The sequence below is a fragment of the Ovis canadensis genome, chromosome 16, assembly GCF_042477335.2.
Source record: "Ovis canadensis isolate MfBH-ARS-UI-01 breed Bighorn chromosome 16, ARS-UI_OviCan_v2, whole genome shotgun sequence".
Lineage (NCBI taxonomy): Eukaryota > Metazoa > Chordata > Mammalia > Artiodactyla > Bovidae > Ovis > Ovis canadensis.
Window position 1 is genome coordinate 51,462,427 of NC_091260.1, and position 20,551 is coordinate 51,482,977.

At 42.6% G+C, this 20,551-nt stretch overlaps 1 protein-coding gene across 7 annotated transcripts in view; it reads left to right on the forward strand.

The window, feature by feature from the left end:
- Positions 1–5,332: 5,332 nt before the first annotated feature.
- CAPSL (calcyphosine like) overlaps positions 5,333–20,551 on the forward strand; it is a 37,252-nt gene continuing 22,033 nt past the window's right edge. For 6 of the 7 annotated variants that reach the window (XR_011249558.1, XR_011249557.1, XM_069555924.1 and 3 more), the window contains exon 1: positions 5,333–5,419. The gene's annotated coding sequence lies outside the window, so the exon portion shown is untranslated. The remainder of the gene's footprint in view (positions 5,420–20,551) is intronic. The other variant, XM_069555926.1, reaches the window with a different exon arrangement.

The following is a 20,551-nucleotide window of genomic DNA, read 5'->3' on the forward strand; positions in this document are numbered from 1 at the left end:
CTGCTGCTGCTGCTACTTCTAAGTCGCTTCAGTCATGTCTGACTCTGTGCGACCCCACAGATGGCAGCCCACTAGGCTCCTCTGTCCCTGGGGATTCTCCAGGCAAGAACACTGGAGTGGGTTGCCATTGCCTTCTCCAGTGCATGAAAGTGAAAAGTGAAAGTGAAGTCGCTCAGTCGTGCCCGACTCTTAGCGACCCCATGGACTGCAGCCCACCAGGCTTCTCCATCCATGGGATTTTCCAGGCAAGAGTACTGGAGTGGGCTGCCATTGCTCTACCCCTACCCTCTTTGAAAACTACGTCTTCCTGTATGTCTGTGAGTCTGTTTCTGTTTCAGACAGGTTTATTTGTGTTGTATTTTAGATTTTGCATATAAGTGGGATCATATGGCATTTTTCTCTTTGTCTTTCTGACTTAGTTCACTTAGTATGATAATCTCTAGTTTCATCTATGTTGCTGCCAATAGCATTATTTCATTCTTTTTCATGGCTGAGCAGTATTCCATGGTACATGTGCACCACATCTCCTTATCCGTTCATCTGTCAATAGACATTCAGGTTGTTTCCTGTGTATCTCACAAAAGGATTTTGACTGGACTCCATACCACACAAAATGAACTCAAAGTGTATCAAAAGGCCTAAACGTAAATGTTGAGAATATGAAAGTTTCAAAAGAAAGTCTTCGTAGTGCAGGTAGTTATTGAATTACGACTCTTATTCAAAACATTGACAATACCAATAGTTGGCAAGGAGATAGGGCTACTGGAATCCATATGTTTCACTGCTGATGGGAACATAAAGTGATTCAGCTACTTAGGAAAGTTGCTCTACAGATTCCCAAACAGTTAAGCATCCACTTACCATTTGACTGAGCCATTCCAATTCCAGGTATTTATTTAAATTAAATGAAAACATGTGTCCACCCGAAAACTTGAACATAAATGTTCACAGTGGCTTTAATTTGTAACAGCTTCAGCTTAAGAAAATTGGTGAATGGATTAACACATTGTGGAACATCCATAAAAGAACTATGGCTCAGCAATAGAAAGGAACATGCTACTGATGTACCCAACTGTATACATGAATCTCAGAATGATCTTGCTGAGCAAAAGAAGCCAGACTTCAAAGAAATATGTATCCACATGATTCACTTACATAAATTCAAGAAAATGTAAACCAACTTCTGCTGACAAAAGGTAGACTATTGGTTGCATGGGGCTATAGGCTGTGGGAAGGTGGACTGTAAATGGGGTGATGGAAGTGTTTTGTATCTTGATTTCAGTGGTGGCTTTGTATCTGGGTACACCCATCAAAAGTGGATGCCATTTTTTATACACAGATTAGGCTTTAAAATTGATTTGAAAATCTCTATGGATAATACATGTTTTTAAGTGTTTTTTTATTTGAGTACCTCAAATTTTAGTATTTGGGAGTTATTGTTGCATTCAAATATAACTGAAAATGCAAATACATTATAATTTCCAAATTTTGAAAAAGGAGGAGATATATGTATGCAAGAAGTAGGGCAATTTTCTGGAGAGGACTAATTGTAAAAGCCTTGGTCAGATTAGGGGTCAAGTTCACATACTCAGACCTAATCCATGTCTATTTTATGAGTGGTTTCCTGGGTTCTTCCATAATTATGACATAGAATTACACATTTGAGAAATTATAAGCACAGGAAAATATTTAATTTTGAGCTTTAGTGGACATTAAACATGATATAAACTAAGGATTTATGCATTAAATACCTATTTTTGGAGGTTCATTTTAAGATTGAGATGAAGTTCAAGATGTCATGTACGTTTCCTTTCATTGTTGTTGTGCTTGCCTGTTTTTGCATCACCTCCAGCTGTGACCTCATATTGATACTTTTGTGTATTGATGTATACCAATGCTCTGTAGATGTGATTTTCCCTTATGTCAACCTCTCTTTTTAAAAAAATTAATTTATTTTAATTGAAAGATAATTACTTTACAATATTGTAGTGATTTTTTGCCATACATTGACATGAATCAGCCATGTGCGTACAAGTGTCTCCCATCCTGAACCCCCCTCCCACCTCCCTCCCGATCCCATCCCTCAGGGTCATCCCAGTGGACTGGCCCTGAGCACCCTGTCTCATGCGTCGAACCTGGACTGGCGATCTGTTTCACATATGGTAATATACATGTTTCAGTTTTGTTCTCTCAAATCATCCCACACTTGCCTTCTCCCACAGAGTCCAAAAGTCTGTTCTTTACATCTGTGTCTCTTTTGCTGTTTCGCATACAGGGTTATTGTTACCATCTTTCTAAATTCCATTTATATGTGTTAATATGCTGTATTGGTGTTTTTCTTTCTGACTTACTTCACTCTGTATAATAGGCTCCAGTTTCATCTACCTCATTAGAACTGATTCAAATATATTCTTTTTAATAGCTGAGTAATATTCCATTGTGTATATGTACCGCAGCTTTCTTATCCATTCATCTGCTGATGGACATCTAGGTTGCTTCCATGTCCTGGCTATTATAATCAGTGCTGAGATGAACATTGGGGTACACATGTCTCTTTCAATTTTGGTTTCCTCGGTGTGTATGCCCAGCAGTGGGATTGCTGTGTCATATAGCAGTTCTATTTCTAGCTTTTAAAGTAATCTCCACACTGTTCTCCATAGTGGCTGTACTAGTTTGCATTCCCACCAACAGTGTAAAAGGATTCCCTTTTCTCCACACCCTCTCCAGCATTTATTGTTTGTAGACTTTTTGATAGCAGCCATTCTGACTGGCATGAGATGGTACCTCATTTTGGTTTTGATTTGCATTTCTACGATAATGAGTGATGTTGAGCATCTTTTCATGCATTTGTTAGCCATCTGTATGTCTTTGGAGAAATGTCTGTTTAGTTCTTTGGCCCATTTTTTGATTGGGTCGTTTATTTTTCTGGAATTGAGCTGCAGGAGTTGCTTGTATATTTTTGAGATTAATTCTTTGTCAGTTGCTTCATTTGTTATTATTTTCTCCCATTCTGAAGGTTGCCTTTTCATATTGCTTACAGTTTCCTCCGTTGTGCAAAAGCTTTTAATTTCAACTAAGTCCCATTTGTTTATTTTTGCTTTTATTTCCATTACTCTGGGAGGTGGGTCATAGAGGATCCTGCTGTGGTTTATGTCAGAGCGAGTTTTGCCAATGTTTTCCTCTAGGAGTTTTATAGTTTCTGGTCTTACATGTAGATCTTTAACCCATTTTGAGTTTACTTTTGTTTATGGTGTTAGAAAGTATCCTAGTTTCATTTTCTTTTACAAGTGGTTGACCAGTTTCCCCAGCACCACTTGTTAAAGAGATTATCTTTTCTCCATTGTATATTCTTGCCTCCTTTGTCAAAGATAAGGTGTCCATAGGTGTGTGGATTTATCTCTGGGCTTTCTATTTTGTTCCATTGATCTATATTTCTGTCTTTGTGCCAGTACCATACTGTCTTAATGTATGTCAACCTTTCTTTGTTTGGTTTATCATGCACTAATTGCAAGTTATTGCAAGGTGGTTACATTATTTATTTAAATGTCAACCAATTATTCAAGTGGAAGGAAGTAAATGAAATGTATGTGGTCTTACACAAACTCTTAGTACAGGACTTAACTTCTTCTGAAAAGCAGCCTTTATATAAATGCATTTAATCCAGGTCAACAATTTGATTCAACCAACACTGAATGATTTCATCTCTGTACAGTGTACCATGCTGAGCACCTTGGAATGTGCAAAGATGATCCAGACTTTCCTGGCCCTCTACTGGCTCTCAGTCAGTTTCCCATTATCTTATTGATTAATTAAAAGGCAGATGTATCTGTTATTGGTGGTGCATCTTCTCTAAGTGATTGCTCCCTAAGAGTTTATTAGTTTGGCTTATAATTTCAGTGATTTCACATTGTTGTGTTAGTCACTCAGTTGTGTCTGACTCTTTGCAGCCCCATGGACTGTAGCCTGCCATGCCCCTATGTTCATGGAATTCTCCAGGCAAGGATACTGGAGTGGGTTGCCATGCCCTCCTCCAGGGGGATCTTCCCAAACTAGGGATCAAACCTGGGTCTCCTGCACTGCAGGCAGATTCTTTACCATTTGAGCCACCAGGGAAGCCCAGTTTCACTTAGTGAAAGTCAAACAGACAGCTTGATGCCATGAGGTCAGCTGCTGCAAGAAGGGGTATTTCTGGATGAAATGGCTAGTGGTGTGTGGAGAAGACACTCAGAACAACCCTGCAGTGGAGGTGGGGAGAGCATCTAATCCCTGTCAGTGTCAGCACCAGCTTAGTGCTTAATCAGAGTCATGACCATAGGCAGAGGCTCTCAGCATCTAACCCCCAAAGAGAGAAAAGGACTTATTTTCAAACAAGTGGCTTTTTTTTTCTTTTTTTTGGCCCCTCAATTTACATCCTGCTGGAAATCCCCTCAACCAAGACAAACCTCCATTAAAATCCACAGAGAACACACCCCCTTGACCTCCAGGGTAATTCTGAGAAATTGACAAGGTAGATTTAGAGTCTGCTCTAGAGACTGTAGAAATCAATGGCCACCGTTGCCTGAGAATACATACAATGTAAGATAAGAACATATCTTCATGGTTCTAGTCTTCCAATCTTTGTGTCACTTCATTATGGAAGCAGGAAAAGTGGCAGAGGTGATGAAGGTAGGAGAGATACCATAGATACAATGAGAGAGAACATGATTTAGGGGTTCTTTTTCTAAACAGGGCCACTTCTCCTCTGGCAAACTTACTATTAGGGAACAAGTATAAAAAGAGATGAGAAGTGAAAAAAAAAAAAGAGGAGAAAGGGAAAAAAAACAGACACCAGGGATGGAAACAGTGGGAAATGACATCTTCTCTGTGTGTCTGTGAGAAGGTGGGAGAACTTTAAGTCACCTGTAATTATACCTGCCTGCTCCCTTGTGTTGTGATTTTAAGTCTCACCTGATAATTAGACACTCTAGCAGCAAGTCATCTGGAGACAACAGAAGGGCAGGAAAGATTTGCCTAAAGAAGGAAGAGAATTTGCTTAAAATTATCTTATAAAACCTAGGAGGCAAGTTTGCTCTTCTAGAAACCAAACAATTGCTAGTCAACTTCTGGCTGGCTTCTCTCCTAGAGTAAACAGCCTAGGTTTTGACAGTCACTGCATTTCCTAGGCAACAGAAGTGTAAACTCAAGAAAAGGCAGGGCTGGGATCATGATTGACAATAAGTTGAGCCAATGAGACTGTAAATTTGCAGTAGTGATTCCAAGATATCCAATTGGCAGGAAGAAGGCAGATCAGGAGGGGTGAGGATGGAAGGTAAGAGGGAGGGGCAAAGGGGGATGGGAGGGGACCAGTCTTCCCAGTTGCAGGAGAGAGCGTCCATAGTTTCAGTTCAAAGCAACTGGTGGCAACAGGTTAGCATTTAAGGTAAATCAAAGGTTTTTTTTTCCATTAATACTATATTGATTTGATCACTTTTGTTTCACTTTAGCTAAAAAGGAAAGAAGACAGTAGATGTGACTTTCTAAAAAGAAAATCAAAATGTTTATGAGCATTCTTGGCTGTCTGGCTAGCATGGAAATGGCTTGGTACTGGGAGAGGTTTTTGTCATCTTTGTGTAGAGGTGCTCAGATAAACATGTAGAAAATCAATTTCCTTCAGTAAAGGAGAAGGAAACAACCATCAGTGAGCAGTTACTAGGTCCTGGGTGCTTGAGTGTGAAGTGTTTGGGTAAGTTGCTGTAAGCAGCCTGGATGACATTGATAAAACAGCTTCAGGAAGGTCAAATATCTCCAAATTAAAAACAATGAAAAGATTGAGCTTTGCTTTAGACTTTGGTTTGTCTAACATTCTAAGTTATGTTATTTCTGTGACACCTTGCCTGCTGAACTGACCACTTAGAATCAGATAAGAATCAGAATTCTTATTAAACTGACACAATATGTTAAAAATTATATTAAAGAGTTGATTCGATTGGTCATGAAGTTGAAAAGAACCTTAGCAAATGGTAATACCATTTATCCAGGTGTCCAATCCCCTGGCCTCCAGTCTGGGGCACAGCTAAGCCATACTTAGTAGATGGAATTCTCTCTTGTTTTTGAATCTCTTACTTTTTCCTCAAAATCTTACAACTGCAGAAATCTTTTAATTTTGTCATTGTGTATTTTAAATAGTGAGATTTAAATTGTGAACATTCATTTGTATTTCCATTCAAATAGTAATTATCTAATAATACTAATGATGAATTCCAATAGTAGTCTGTAGTATTCTGTTAAGTGTTGATAATATGATAACAGGAAACTTAAAGGTCTATGCCTTTAAGGACCTAGTAGGAGAGGCAGTCCTGAAAGAGAAGAGTTATGTCATAGTGCAGTGTGGATGTCTGTGGGCTTTGCACAGATTATGCCAAGGAAGATGCAGGCTGTTTCACTCTGAAGAGAGTGGTTATATGAGGCCTCACCATAGTGGTTTTGCAAGGAAGAGTAGGATTTCCCTAGACCAACAAGGGAGGGAAGGTGTTCCGGAATATGGGAGTTCATGTACAAAGGCACAGAGATGCAGAGTATGGATGAGTGAGTATGGATGTAGAAAAGATAGTGAAGGGATGGAGATTAGTAGAAAAAATACTGGAGAGATAGGCAGGGCCAATGTACACAACAAATGCTAAGATGTTTGCTCTTTAGCTGTACACAGTGGGGAGCAACCAAAGGATCTTAGACTTGAGTATGCAATTCGGATTTCCATGTTATGAAGATCACTTGGCCAGTCATCTGAATGATAGATTGGAAGGACAAGATTGGAGGCTGGGAAACAGTTGAGGGGAAATTTCCACAATGGAAATAGGAGAAAACCAGGTCCTGGGCTAAAGTGGTATCCATGGCAATGGAGGCAGGGGAAGGAACAGATTCAGGAGGTGTCAAAATGGTGATATTTTACAGGAATTGGCTGCTAATTCAAGGCAGAGGGTGAAAAGAAGTCTAGGATGATGTTCAGTTAATGACCTGGAAAATGGTGTTGCCATTTCCTGAGGCAAGGAATAATAAGGAGGCAAGGATAATGAGTTTGGTTCTGGTACATTAAACTCACAATGTTTGTAGGTTATTAAAGTACACGTTTTGTGTGGAAATTTGAGATCTGGCTCTGGGGCTGAGGAGAGTGAACGAGTTGGAATAAAGATATGGGATGAGTTGTAATAAACAGTGGATGAGGCTGAGATTGCTGCAGGATATATGAGAGTGAGAAGAGGATAAATCATGGAATCCTGGAAAATAGTAGCATTTAAAGACAAGGGAGACACCAAAGAGATCAGACCTGAGAGGAAGGGAGATAGGAAGTTAGATTCATAGACATTGAGAGCAAAGAGTTTCAAGAAGGATTGAAAAAGGTCTTGCTGGGGGGAGTGAAATAAGGTGACTGTTGAAGTTGGCAGTCAGGCTGGTAATGACTTCCTGAGTGTATGTTCTCTGGAGTGACAGAGTGAAGACCAGCCTGCTGTGGACTGAAGTAGGAACGGGGCATGAGAAAGTTAAAAACAGAGTCTCTTCCAAGTAGTTTGGCCTTGAAGGGTGAGAGCTGGGGGGAGTCTAGGGCTGAGGGACCACTGCAGATTCATGAATGAAAGGGAGCAGTTGGTTACAGATATAGAGAGGGAGGGGGGATATGAGAATGGGGGAGTGAGAGGCATAAACTGTTGGGTATAAGAGGTCGAAAAGAGTTGAACATGACTGAGCCACTAACACTTTCTCCGCTTGCCGTCTGATCTCCCTGCTGGTGCCTCCCGTGAGCTGAATTCACCTGAAGCCTTAAAGCAAAGAAATCTGGTTAATGCAGTTCATAGAGGTCAACCTCCTGTAGCACAGATGTGGGTGGAGACTGGGGCAGGGGAGGGGCTGGGCAAACAGAATATTGAGCTCAGCGTCCCTGGTGACTCATGGTAAAGAATCTGCCTGCAGTGCAGGAGACCCGGTTATGATCCCTGGGTTGGGAAGATCCCCTGGAAGAGGGCATGTCAACCCATTCCAGTATTCTTGCCTGGAGAATCCTATGGACAGAGGGACCTGGCAGGCTACAGTCCCTGGGGTCACAGAGTCAGACACAACTGAGTGACTCACACTTTCACTTTCAGTGAAAGATAACCCCTATAATCCAGAGGCTGAGGAGATTTAGGAGATTGATAGTAGAATAAGGGATTGAGGAAAGTCTGATGTCTCTGCATGAGGGGAGCTCTTGGTCTCAACGGACATGCCTCGCCTGGTAACTTGTAGTTGTGATGGGTGCGCAGGTGCAAAGAGCAGAGTGTTTAGTTTCTTGTATCAGCTTTTTCTTTCATCTCGTTAATTAATACATTCAACAGATTTTACCCTATTGAATTTTCCTTACAAATTTTTGATCTTCATTCTGGTCTCAGTTTTGTATATTAAAAAGTATCAAGGTGCGTAGAAGCAGTTTTTTTGTGTTCCAGAAACAAACAAGCTGGCATTTGGGAGAAGACAGTGTTACAGGAATGATTGCTGTGGTGCAGAAAGGCCACGGCTGCCTCCACGGGACGCTAATGTCCGTGAACATTCCCACCATCCGTGATGTTCTTGCACACCTCCAGGCATGCTTCCATTGCCACCCAGGACCCTGTTTTCCCTCCAGTGCTCCTACATATTTTCAAAACCTGAAGCCGAATAGAATTAAGATTTCCCCAATACTTCAAAGTGTACAGTGTCATTTGTGTGAGCAGGGCAGTACTTACGGCTGATTCACGTGGCTGTAAGGCAGAAACCAACACAGAATTGTAAAGCAACTGTGTGTGTGTGTGTGTGTGTGTGTTAGTCGTTCAGGTGTGTCTGACTCTTTGCGAACCCATGAACTGTAGCCCACCAGGCTCCTCTGTCTATGGACTTCTCTAGGCAAGAATACTTGAGTGGGTTGCCATTTCCTTCTCCAGAGGATCTTTCCCATCCAGGAATCGAACCTGGGTCTCCCACACTGCAGGCAGATTCTTTACTGACTGAGCTACCAGGGAAGCTCCTGTAAAGCAATTATCCTCCAACTAAAACTAAATTTTGCAGAATGCTCTTACTTTCTCTGGAAGCTGTTTTGTGTGTATCACCTCTGCGGTTGTCCTTGACCTCAACAAGAGCTCTTCACATAGAAGAAGGGACAGGCAAAAGGGCTCCAGGAACTTCCAAGGCCAGTTGTCCTCACTAAGTGTGCTTTGGCTGTAATACTGCTAATAAGCTCGTCTCAGGTTTAATATATGAATGATTTATGATGACTACAGTGGTTCCTTGTTTAAAAAAGAAATACTTTCTGAAATGTTGTGGGTAATTTACAAAAGCCCCCTGGGGAAGTGGCAGCTGCAGAAGACCCCATTCAGAACTTTGTTTCTGCTACTTACGTCTGAACTTAATCTCTTTGTACCTATCTCTTTATTTTGTGAAATTGAAATGTGTATGTGTGCTAAGTCGCTTCAGTTGTGTCTGACTCTTTGGGACCCTATGGACTGTAGCCTGCCCAGCTTCTCCGTCCCTGCCATTCTCCAGGCAAGAATGCTGGAGTGGGTTGCTATGCCCCCCTCCAGGGGATCTTCCTGACCCAGGGATCAAACTTGTGTCTCCTATGTCTCCTGCATTGGGAGGCAGGTTCTTTACCACTAGTGTCACCTGGGAAATAGGAATAGTTCTCTTTAATGTAAGTAAAAACACTTACAGCAGAGAGCCTGACAGAGCGCGTCCTCAATAAATGACCTCTCTTCTAGTATGATGTTTCCTTTGTGAGGTCGCTAGGGGCTGCACGCTATTTCTATATCAGTCACCCAGTGGTGTCCAACTCTTTGTGACCCTATGGACTGTAGCCAGCCAGGCTCCTCTGTCCTTGGGATTCTCCAGGCAAGAATACTGGAGTGGGTTGCCATTTCCTCCTCCAGGGGATCGTCTCCACCCAGGGACTGAACCCACATCTTCTGCTTCTCCTGCATTGGCAGACAGATTCTTTACCACTGAGCCACCGGGAAACCCTTCTTCTGTATAGGATCAGATGCTGAATAGTTAAAGCTTTGTATGCCAGAAAGTCTCTGTAGCATCTATCCAGCTTGGCAGTGGGTTGAAAATAGCCACAGGTAACACATAAGCAAGCATATGTGGCTATTTTCTAATAAAACTTTATTTACCAAACTAGGCAGAGGAGCAAATTCAGCCCGTGGGCTGTGATTTGATGTCCTCAGGCCTAGTTCATCTTAGGCAATGTTTGCCTGAACTCAGAGTATGCTTGATAACAGCATATGTTAAGATGACCTTATTCATTTTGGAAGAACAGAGTTTGAGGAATGAGAAATCACCAAGGTGCTAACTTCTGCTCCCAAGACTTGGCTTAGTACTTCCATCAGGGTGGTCTTATGGCCCCATCTGCCTCCAAAAACCTCAGGCTGCAAGTGAGATTATGGAATAAATTGATTTAGAAGTTCTTACACTGTTACTTTCTGGAGGGACTCTGTTATCTCTACCGGTCTCTTCTTCTTTGTAAACAGAACCTGGAGCATGGCAAAGTCTCCAGCTTAACATTAGGTTTCCCAGCTGTCTTAGTTCATCTGGGCTGCTGTAAAAAAATACTACAGACTGGGCAGCTTATGAATAACAGATAGTCATTTCTCATAGTCTTGGAGGCTAGAAAGTCTAAGGTCAAGCACCCAGCATGGTTGGGTCAAGGCCCTTTAACTGGTACAAGGATGGCTTCTCACTGGTGGCAGAAAGGGTGAGGGGTCTCTGCAGAGCATCTTTTACAAGGTACTAATTTGCTCTCAAAACCTAAGCACCTCCCAAAGGCCCCAACTCCTAATCCTATCATCTTTGGGAATTAGGATTTAATCATATGAATTTGGGGGGACACAAACATTGAGACCACAGAACCAGCCTCTTTTGCAGGAGTGACCAGTGAGATTTAAGTGAAAGGAGGTGGGTAGAGTCTTCTGGGAACCATTTAATAAAAGGCTGATTGAGCTGGGAAGTGCATTCTTCTTGCCTTCACATCTGTCTCTTTTTGGTTACCTGGAGGGTGATATAATGGCTGGCACTGCTGTACCTATTTTGTAACTTTGGGCATCTCTGAGAAAAAACAACAATGGTAAGGTAAAAGGTAGTAGTTTTTCTGGACCTTGATGACTACTTGAACTGCCTCCAGACTTCTTTGATATGAAAGAAAAGTCTACCTCTACCATTTTTAGAAAAAATCTAGCTGTTTCTTTTATGAGTAGCTGGACACAATCCTGACACTGAACGTGGCATTCTGATATTGAATTTCTATCCATTAACACTTTTTTGGCTTTCTAGAAGTATCAGTTAAGAGCACACAGGTTGCAAATAAAGTGGCTATAAAATAAACATTAAATGGACAAATAATTCCAAAAAGAGCATTTTAAGTAAATGTAAAATAATTATAAAGTAGGTGATTTTGGTGACTAATGTTGCAAAAGGGCAAGTGGTGACCACATCTGATGCTTTACTCCCATCTAAAAGTGGAGGAAAATGTACACTTGGGCTTGGTCTTTGCAGCGGGTTTGAAATCACTGCGGCCAAGGTCTTATGGCACCTGAAAAATGGGATATTTAGAAGTTACATGGTTGGTTCTTAGGGTGTCTTCATTAAAACCAGGGAATTTGGAAGAAATGTTTATTTCAGTTCAGTTCAGTTGCTCAGTCAAGTTCTAATCTTTGCAACCCCTGGCAGCATGCCAGGCTTCCCTGTCTATCACCAGCTCCCAGAGTTTGCTCAAATTCATATCCATTGAGCCAGAGATTCCATCCAACCATCTGATCCCTTCTCCAGCTGCCTTCAATCTTTCCAAGTATCAGGGTTTTTTTCCAGTGAGTCAGTTCTTCATGTCAGTTGGTCAAAGTATTGGAGTTTCAGCTTCAGCATCAGTTCTTCCAATGAATATTCAGGACTGATTTCCTTTAGCATGGACTGGTTGGATCTCTTTGCATTCCAAGGGACTCTTAAGAGTCTTCTACAACACCACAGTTCAAAAGCATCAGTTATTCAGTGCTCAGCTTACTTTATAGTCAAACTCTCACATCCATACATGACTATGACTGCAAGGAGATCCAACCAGTCCATTCTGAAGGAGATCAACCCTGGGTGTTCTTTGAAGGAATGAAGCTAAAGCTGAAGCTCCAGTACTTTGGACACCTCATGTGAAGAGTTGACTCACTGGAAAAGACCCTGATGCTGGGAGAGATTGGGGGCAGGAGGAGAAGGGGACGACCCAGGATGAGATGGCTGGATGGCATCACGGACTTGATGGACGTGAGTCTGAGTGAACTCCAGGAGACGGTGATGGACAGGGAGGCCTGGCGTGCTGCGATTCATGGGGTCGCAAAGAGTCGGACACGACTGAGCGACTGAACTGAACTGAACTGACTCACTAGATGGACCTTTGTTGGTAGAGTAATGTCTTGGCTTTTTAACATATTGTCTAGGTTGGTTTTCTTCCAAGGAGCTTTTCTTCCAAGGAGCAAGACTCTTTTATTTTCATGGCCACAGTCACCATCTGCAGTGATTTTGGAACCACCCCCCGCCCCCGCCAAAATAAAATCACTCACTGTTTCCATTATTTCCCATCTGTTTGCCATGACATGATGAGACCAGATGCCATGATCTTAGTGTTCTGAATGTTGAGTTTTTAGCCAGCTTTTTCACTCTCCTCTTTCACTTTCATCAAGAAGCTCTTTAGATCTTCTTCACTTTCTGCCATAAGGGTGGTGTCATCTGCACATCTGAGGTTATTGATATTTCTCCCAGCAATCTTGATTCCAGCTTGTGCTTCTTCCAGCCTGACATTTTGCATGATGTAGTATGCATATAAGTTAAATAAGGAAGATGGCAGTATACAGCCTTGACGTACTCTTTTCCCAATTTGGAACCAGTCTGTTATTCTATGCCCAGTTCTAATTGTTGCTGCTTGACCTTCATACAGATTTCTCAGGAGGCAGGTAAGGTGGTCTGGTATTCCCATCTCTTTAAGAATTTTCCACAGTCTGTTGTGATCCACATAATCAAAGGCATTGGCATAGTTAAAACTTTGGGCTTCCTTCATAGCTCAGTTGGTAAAGAATCTGCCTGCAATGCAGGAGAACTGGGTTTGATTCCTGGGTTGGAAAGATTCCCTGGAGAAGGAAATGGTAACCCACTCTAGCGTTCTTGCCTGGAGAATCCCATGGACAGAAGGGCCTGGCAGGCTACAGTCCACGGAGTCACAAGAGTCGGACATAGCGACTAAAGAGAGAGATGTTTTTCTGGAACTGTCTTGCTTTTTCAATGATCCAGTGGATGTTGGCAATTTGATTTCTTGTTCCTCTAGATTTTCTAAATCTATCTTGAACATTGGGAAGTTCACAGTTCACGTATTATTGAAGCCTGACTTGGAGAATTTTGAGCATTGCTTTGCTAGTGTGTGAGATGAGTGCAGTAGTGCAGTAGTTTGAACATTCTTTGGCATTGCCTTTCTTTGGGATTGGAATGAAAACTGACCTTTTCCAGTCCTCATTGGTCTTTTTCAAATTTGCTGGCATATTGAGTGCAGCACTTTCACAGCATCATCTTTTAATATTTTCAAACAGCTCAGCTGGAATTCCATCACCTCCACTAGCTTTGTTTGTAGTGATGCTTCCTAAGGCCCACTTGACTTTGCATTCCAGGATGTCTGGCTCTAGTTGAGTGATCACACCGTCGTGATTATCTGGGTCACGAAGATCTTTTTTGCATAGTTCTTCTGTGTTTTCTTGCCACCTCTTCTTAATATCTTCTGCTTCTCTTAGGTCCATACCACTTCTGTCCTTTATTGTGCCCATCTTTGAATGAAATGTTTCCTTGGTATCTCTAATTTTCTTGAAGAGATCTCTAGTCTTTCCCATTCTATTGTTTTCGTCTACTTTGCATTGATCATTGAGGAATGCTTTCTTATCTCTCTTTGCTATTCTTTGAAACTCTGCATTCAAATGTGTATATCTTTCCTTTTCTCCTTTGCCTTTCACTTCTCTTGTAAGGCCTCCTCAAACAACCATTTTGCCTTTGAGCATTTATTTTCCTTGGGGATGGTCTTGATCCCTCCCTCCTGTACAATGTCATGAACCTCTGTCCATAGTTCTTCAGGTACTCTGTGAATCAGATCTAATCCCTTGAATGTATTTCTCACTTCCACTGTATAATTATAAGGAATTTTATTTGGGTCATAACTGAATGGTCTAGTGGTTTTCCCTACTTTCTTCAATTTAAGTCTGAATTTGGCAATAAGGAGTTCATTATCTGAGCCACTGTCAGCTCCTGGTCTTGTTTTTGCTGAATGTATAGAGCTTCTCTGTCTTTGGCTGCAAAGAAGGCTGCACCATCTGGTGATGTCCATGTGTAGAGTTGTCTCTTGTCTTGTTGGGAGATGGTGTTTGCTGTGACCAGTGCATTCTCTTGGCAAAACTCTGTTAGCCTTTGCCTGCTTCATTTTGTACTCCAAGGGCAAATTTGCCTGTTGCTCCAAAATATCTCTTGACTTTCTACTTTTGCATTCCAGTCCCCAATAATGAAAAATACATCTTTTTTGGATGTTAGTTCTAGAAGGTCTTGTAGGTCTTCATAGAACCATTCAACTTCAGCTTCTTCAGCATTACTGGTCGGGGCATAAACTGGAATTACTATGATAGTGAATGGTTTGCCTTGGAAACGAACAGAGATCTTTCTGTCATTTTTGAGACTGCACCCAAGTATTGCATTTTGGACTCTTTTGTTGACTATGAGGGCTACTCCATTTCTTCTAAGGGATTCTTGTCCACAGTAGTAGATACAATGGTCATCTGAGTTAAATTCACCCATTCCTCTCCATTTTATTTCACTGATTCCTAAAATGTCGATGTTCACTCTTGCCATCCCCTATTTGACCACTTCCAATATGCCTTGATTCATTTACATTTTGTACACAAATCCAGCCAAAGCCTTGCTTACCTTTGGGTAGTTTAGATATTTTCTTACTTTGCTTCTTTAAGATCTGGCAGGTTGCCTGACTAGAATAGATTGCAAGCAATTTCCTGGTAAAACCCCAGAGGCTCAAGACAGAGCAGAGGGGAAGAGTCAGATGGAGAAGGAACCAGGAGACTGCTGTTAAGATAGCTCCTGCCTCTAGAGATTCCCAGGGGATACTCATTATGACAAGGACCCCTTAACCCTGGTGCCTCTGTGCCTATCAAACCTGGGCTCATATTACATTGTGTTAGTTACTTGTTGTTGCTGTTCATTTGCTAAGTTGTGTCTGACTTTTTGTGACCCATGGTCCCATCACTTCATGGGAAACAGATGGGGAAACAGTGGAAACAGTGTCAGACTTTATTTTTTGGGGCTCCCAAATCACTGCAGATGGTAACTGCAGCCATGAAATTAAAAGACGCTTACTCCTTGGAAGAAAAGTTATGACCAACCTAGATAGCATATTCAAAAGCAGAGACATTACTTTGCCGACTAAGGTCCGTCTAGTCAAGGCTATGGTTTTTCCTGTGGTCATGTATGGATGTGAGAGTTGGACTGTGAAGAAGGCTGAGGGCCGAAGAATTGATGCTTTTGAACTGTGGTGTTGGAGAAGACCCTTGAGAGTCCCTTGGACTGCAAGGAGATCCAACCAGTCCATTCTGAAGGAGATCAACCCTGGGATTTCTTTGGAAGGAATGATGCCAAAGCTGAAACTCCAGTACTCTGGCCCCCGCATGCAAAGAGTTGACTCGTTGGAAAAGACTCTGATGCTGGGAGGGATTGGGGGCAGGAGGAGAAGGGGATGACCGAGGATGAGATGGCTGGATGGCATCACGGACTCAATGGACGTGAGTCTGAGTGAACTCTGGGAGATGGTGATGGACAGGGAGGCCTGGCGTGTTGTGATTCATGGGGTCGCAAAGAGTTGGGCACGACTGAGTGACTCAACTGAACTGAGCTGATGGACTGCAGCATGCCAGGCTTCTCCATCCTTCACTATCTCCCAGAGTTTGCTCAAACTCATGTCCATTGAGTTGGTGATGCCATCCAACCAGAGAACCCCATGAACAGTAGTAGTTACATGAATCCTTGACTATCATGCTAAGCAGTTTCCCCCCACTCTCCTTGACAGCCAAAAATGCTGAAGCAGCTGCTAAGTGTTGATGAAATTCTTCTGAGAGAAGAATTTTACTTTATGTTTTCTCCCAGTTCTCAGAGCAGCCAACGCTCTCCTACTGGATTGCTAGTTATTTTAGCCAGGTAAAATTTGAAATCTAGGGTCGATTCAAACACTGCAGGAATAAGCTTTTGCCAGATATATCAGTTAGGAATACTTTTGGCTTCAAGTAACAGACAACCTGATCAACATTGGATTAAGCAAATAGAAGCTATATTTTTCACATGATGGGAGGGTGGAGTCTAGTAGTTGGCTATACCAGTTTGGTAGCTCAGTGATGCTTGGGCTCTAGGTTGATATCTTTGTGATTCCCTTGGCCTTTTCCTCACAATTACAGAAAGGCTGCCACAGCTCCTGATGTCACGTTCTTGTTTAAGGCAGGAGGAGGCAAAAGATATGGGACATTTTTCCCAGAGCCCTCAGCACTTTCAGTTGAGTCTCTTTGCCAGAGAGACAGGGCCACCTAACTGAAAGCAAAATAAGCAGAGAAAGATTGGAATCAATCAGCTGACAATTCCAGAAAATCAACTGTGATTCAAACTCAACAAAGTTAAACCTACCCTGAAGAATGTGAACTCCTGTAAGAGACCTTGGTTGTCTCATTCGCTGCTGTTGTGCGGCACAAAATAGATGTTCAATAAATATATGCTGCATTCAAGACCAGGACTAGGGTGAGTTGATGTAGCTCTCTGGGGCAAAATATTTAAAGAGATTCTTACTTTCAGCCCTGGGCAAACTCAGGGCTGTACAATCCTGAGATTTGAGGGCCTTCTTAAACATTGGAGAAGGAAATGGCAACCCACTCCAGTATTCTTGCCTGGAGAATCCCATGGACGGAGGAGCTTGGTGGGCAACAGTCCATGGGTTGCAAAGAGTCGGACATGACTGAGAGATTCACTTCACTTAAACATTGTGCCCTAGGCATGTAACCTAGCCCTAATCTTAACCCTGATTGAATGATTATAAAGTGAAATTTCAAGAAAATGTGTGACATAAACACTTTATAACAATAATATTTGTGAAATACTTTTTCTTAAATTGTGCCATATCACAAACTTTAAAATAAGGAATTAATTCACATTCCAAAGGTCAGTAGAAAGAATAAAAGACTATGACTTATCAGATATGAGCTTTAGGGAAACCTGCATATTGACAACGGAAACACTGAATGTTAAACATCTTGAGAAAATGTATTTTTGTGCAGAGAAAATTTGGTAAGATGCCAGACTTAAATGACATTTTATTTCCACAGTGTATTTATATCATTACAGGTGAGATTAAATATCATAATAAATTAAATCTTATGTGGAGGTTGGCAATCCAAACAAAACCAGATGTTTCATATATTCATACACTGTAGAAATAATTTAAAAAATAATTTGTGTGGGAAAAACCACCTCACACATCATTTTACTAAAACAAGCAAACTAACAAATAAATAACACTAAGGCTCCAAAATGAGCTAGTTGCTCAGTCGTGTCCGACTTTGCAACCCCATGGACTGTAGCCTGCCTGGCTCCACTTTCCACAGGGATTTTCCAGGCAAGAATACTGGAGTGAGTTGTCACGCCCTTCTCCAGGGGATCTTCCCAACCCAGGGTTCAGACCCAGGTTTTCTGCATTGGAGGTGGATTCTTTATTGTCTGAGCCACCAGAGAAGCCACTTCAAAACGAAGAGACTAAGAAAAATTGTTCATCTCGACCAGAAGGAAATTACACGGAACCTTTAATATCGATACTCTAGCACTGAAAACCCAAGGACGGACCCCACGGTGAGACAGAGGGGTCTTCTTTAGGACCCATGAGTGTCCTGCTTTGCTCTGCCCTGCCGTTCGCTGTGCTCTTCTACTGGGAGATCCTTCCAGTTCTCCAAGGAATCTTTTCCTTGAAGACTCGCCTCTCACTCATCTCATGTCAGGGTCTTTCTCTGGGTACCCAAAGCAATTTCTCAGTACCTTGCCCTACCTGTTGCGCATGGTGGCTGTGACAGAAGTGGGCATCAGCCTTGACTCTGCCTCTGTCTCGTGGCACATTCTCAGGTGAGGGACTTCCATTCACTAGAATCCTTCATGGGAGTCAGCGTGCTGATGTGTGCAAAGCTTTGAGCAAGGACTTGTCCCTGGCCTGAATGGTCAATATACCTGTCCTTGCTTCATGCTTGCATCCTCCACTGTGCCATGTTATAACTGTGCCTCCAGCCTTTCCCCTCAAGGTCTTGCTCCTGCCACTAAAGAGTGACCTGGTCACTAACAGCTGAGCTTCTCAAACTTAGGTATGTGTTAGTAAAGACCACCTGGAAACATGAAAATGCAGCTTCCCAGCACTCACACCTAGAGATGCTATGTTTGGGATGGAGGGTGGGCATGTCTATTTTTCAGTGGTGGTCTCAGCACCCCTGCTGGTCCCAGGTCTTTCTCTATAGTGGGGCTTCTCCACCCGAGCACGACTGACATTTTGGACTGGAGAATTCTTCATCGTCAAGGGCTCTCATACGCTGAGCGACATCTCTGGCCTCTACTCACTAGATGCCAGTGACATCCCTCATCCCTGTTGTGACAACCAGTAATGTCTCCAAACATCGTCAGATGTCCCCTGGGAGGCAAGATTATGTTTCTCTGGAACCACAGCTCTATAACATCACCTGTAGAATTAGCATAGTTCCTCTCATAGCTAGAGATGTTAAAGGTCTTTTTAGTTGAATAAAGCTCCGATGGATTAGACAAGAGAACTCTCACAATGTCAACAACACAGACACACACCCGTCATTATACATTTTTCTGGGGATTTCCCACTCTTTACTGCAGAAACCAAGACTCTTCAAGTTTTAAGTCTTTCAGTCTCAGAACGAGGACATGCTAGCCACCTGCTAGGCTACTCTGCACACTGGGATCTAATATTTTTTCTAGAGAAGTAATTTCTATGGGGAAACGTCCTCAGGAACCACTGTTATTTTTGCCATCTACCACGTAGTAATGACCAGTAAATTGAATAGATTGGAGTCAGCAGAGATGGTTCAATTTTCCCCAGTTATTGCCTTCAAACACTATCTGTTGTAACTAGATCCACCTGTGGATTGTTAGCGTACATACAACCCCGCATAAGATGGGGGTGGGGGTGGGGTTGGGGGGCGGGGAAGAAAGAGGGAGGGAGGGGAAGAGAAAGAGAGAGAGACAGAAAGAGCCGGCACAGGAAGGGAGGTCGCAATGCCACTAGATGGCGCCAAAGACAACCCAATAAAGAGCAACCCTGGACTTGAGCATTTCTCTCTTCCCTGAAGATTCTCTTCAAGTTTTTCTCTGAATCCAGCAAGAGAGATTCCATGAACCTTGCTGAGAATTATGAAGAGACAGACCTCCATGCATGTTCAGCTTTCTGTAACCGATTCCACAAAGGCTCCCGGAATGCAGGCAGAGAGCTTACTTAGCTAGTGGCAGGCAGCTGCGTCTCAGGACGGCGGGATGACGGAGCCTTTAACCGGGTCTGATGTCAGGAGCTATGGTGACCATGGCCAGTCCCCTCTGGCTTTGCTGCGTGTGCCTCCATCCATCAGTTCAGTTCAGTCGCTCAGTCGTGTTCGACTTTTTGCCACCCCATGAATCGCAGCAGGCCAGGCCTCCCTGTCCATCACCAACTCCCTGAGTCCACCCAAACCCATGTCCATCGAGTCGGTGATGCCATTCAGCCATCTCATACTCTGTTGTCCCCTTCTCCTCCTGCCCTCAATCTTTCCCAGAATCAAGGTCTTTTCCAATGAGTCAGCTCTTCGCATCAGGTGGCCAAAGTATTGGAGTTTCAGCTTCAACATCAGTCCTTCCAATGAACACCCAGGACTGATCTCCTTCAGAATGGACTGGTTGGATCTCCTTGCAGTCCAAGGGACTCTCAAGAGTCTTCTCCAACACCACAGGTCAAAAGCATCAATTCTTCAGCACTCAGCTTTCTTTATAGTCCAACTCTCACATCCATACATGACCACTGGAAAAAGCATAGCCTTGATTAGACAGACCTTTGTTGGCAAAGTAATGTCTCTTCTTTTTAATATGCTGTCTAGGTTGGTCATAAATTTCTTTCCAAGGAGTAAGCATCTCATCTTTTAATTTCATGGCTGCAATCACCATCTGCAGTGATTTTGGAGCCCAGAAAAACAAAGTCAGCCACTGTTTCCACTGTTTCCCCATCTATCTGCCATGAAGTGATGGGACCAGATGCCATGATCTTCGTTTTCTGAATGTTGAGCTTTAAGCCAACTTTTTCACTCTCCTCTTTCACTTTCATCAAGAGGCTCTTTAGTTCTTCTTCACTTTCTGCCATAAGGGTGGTGTCATCTGCATATCTGAGGTTATTGATATTTCTCTCGGCAATCTTGATTCCAGCTTGTGCTTCTTCCAG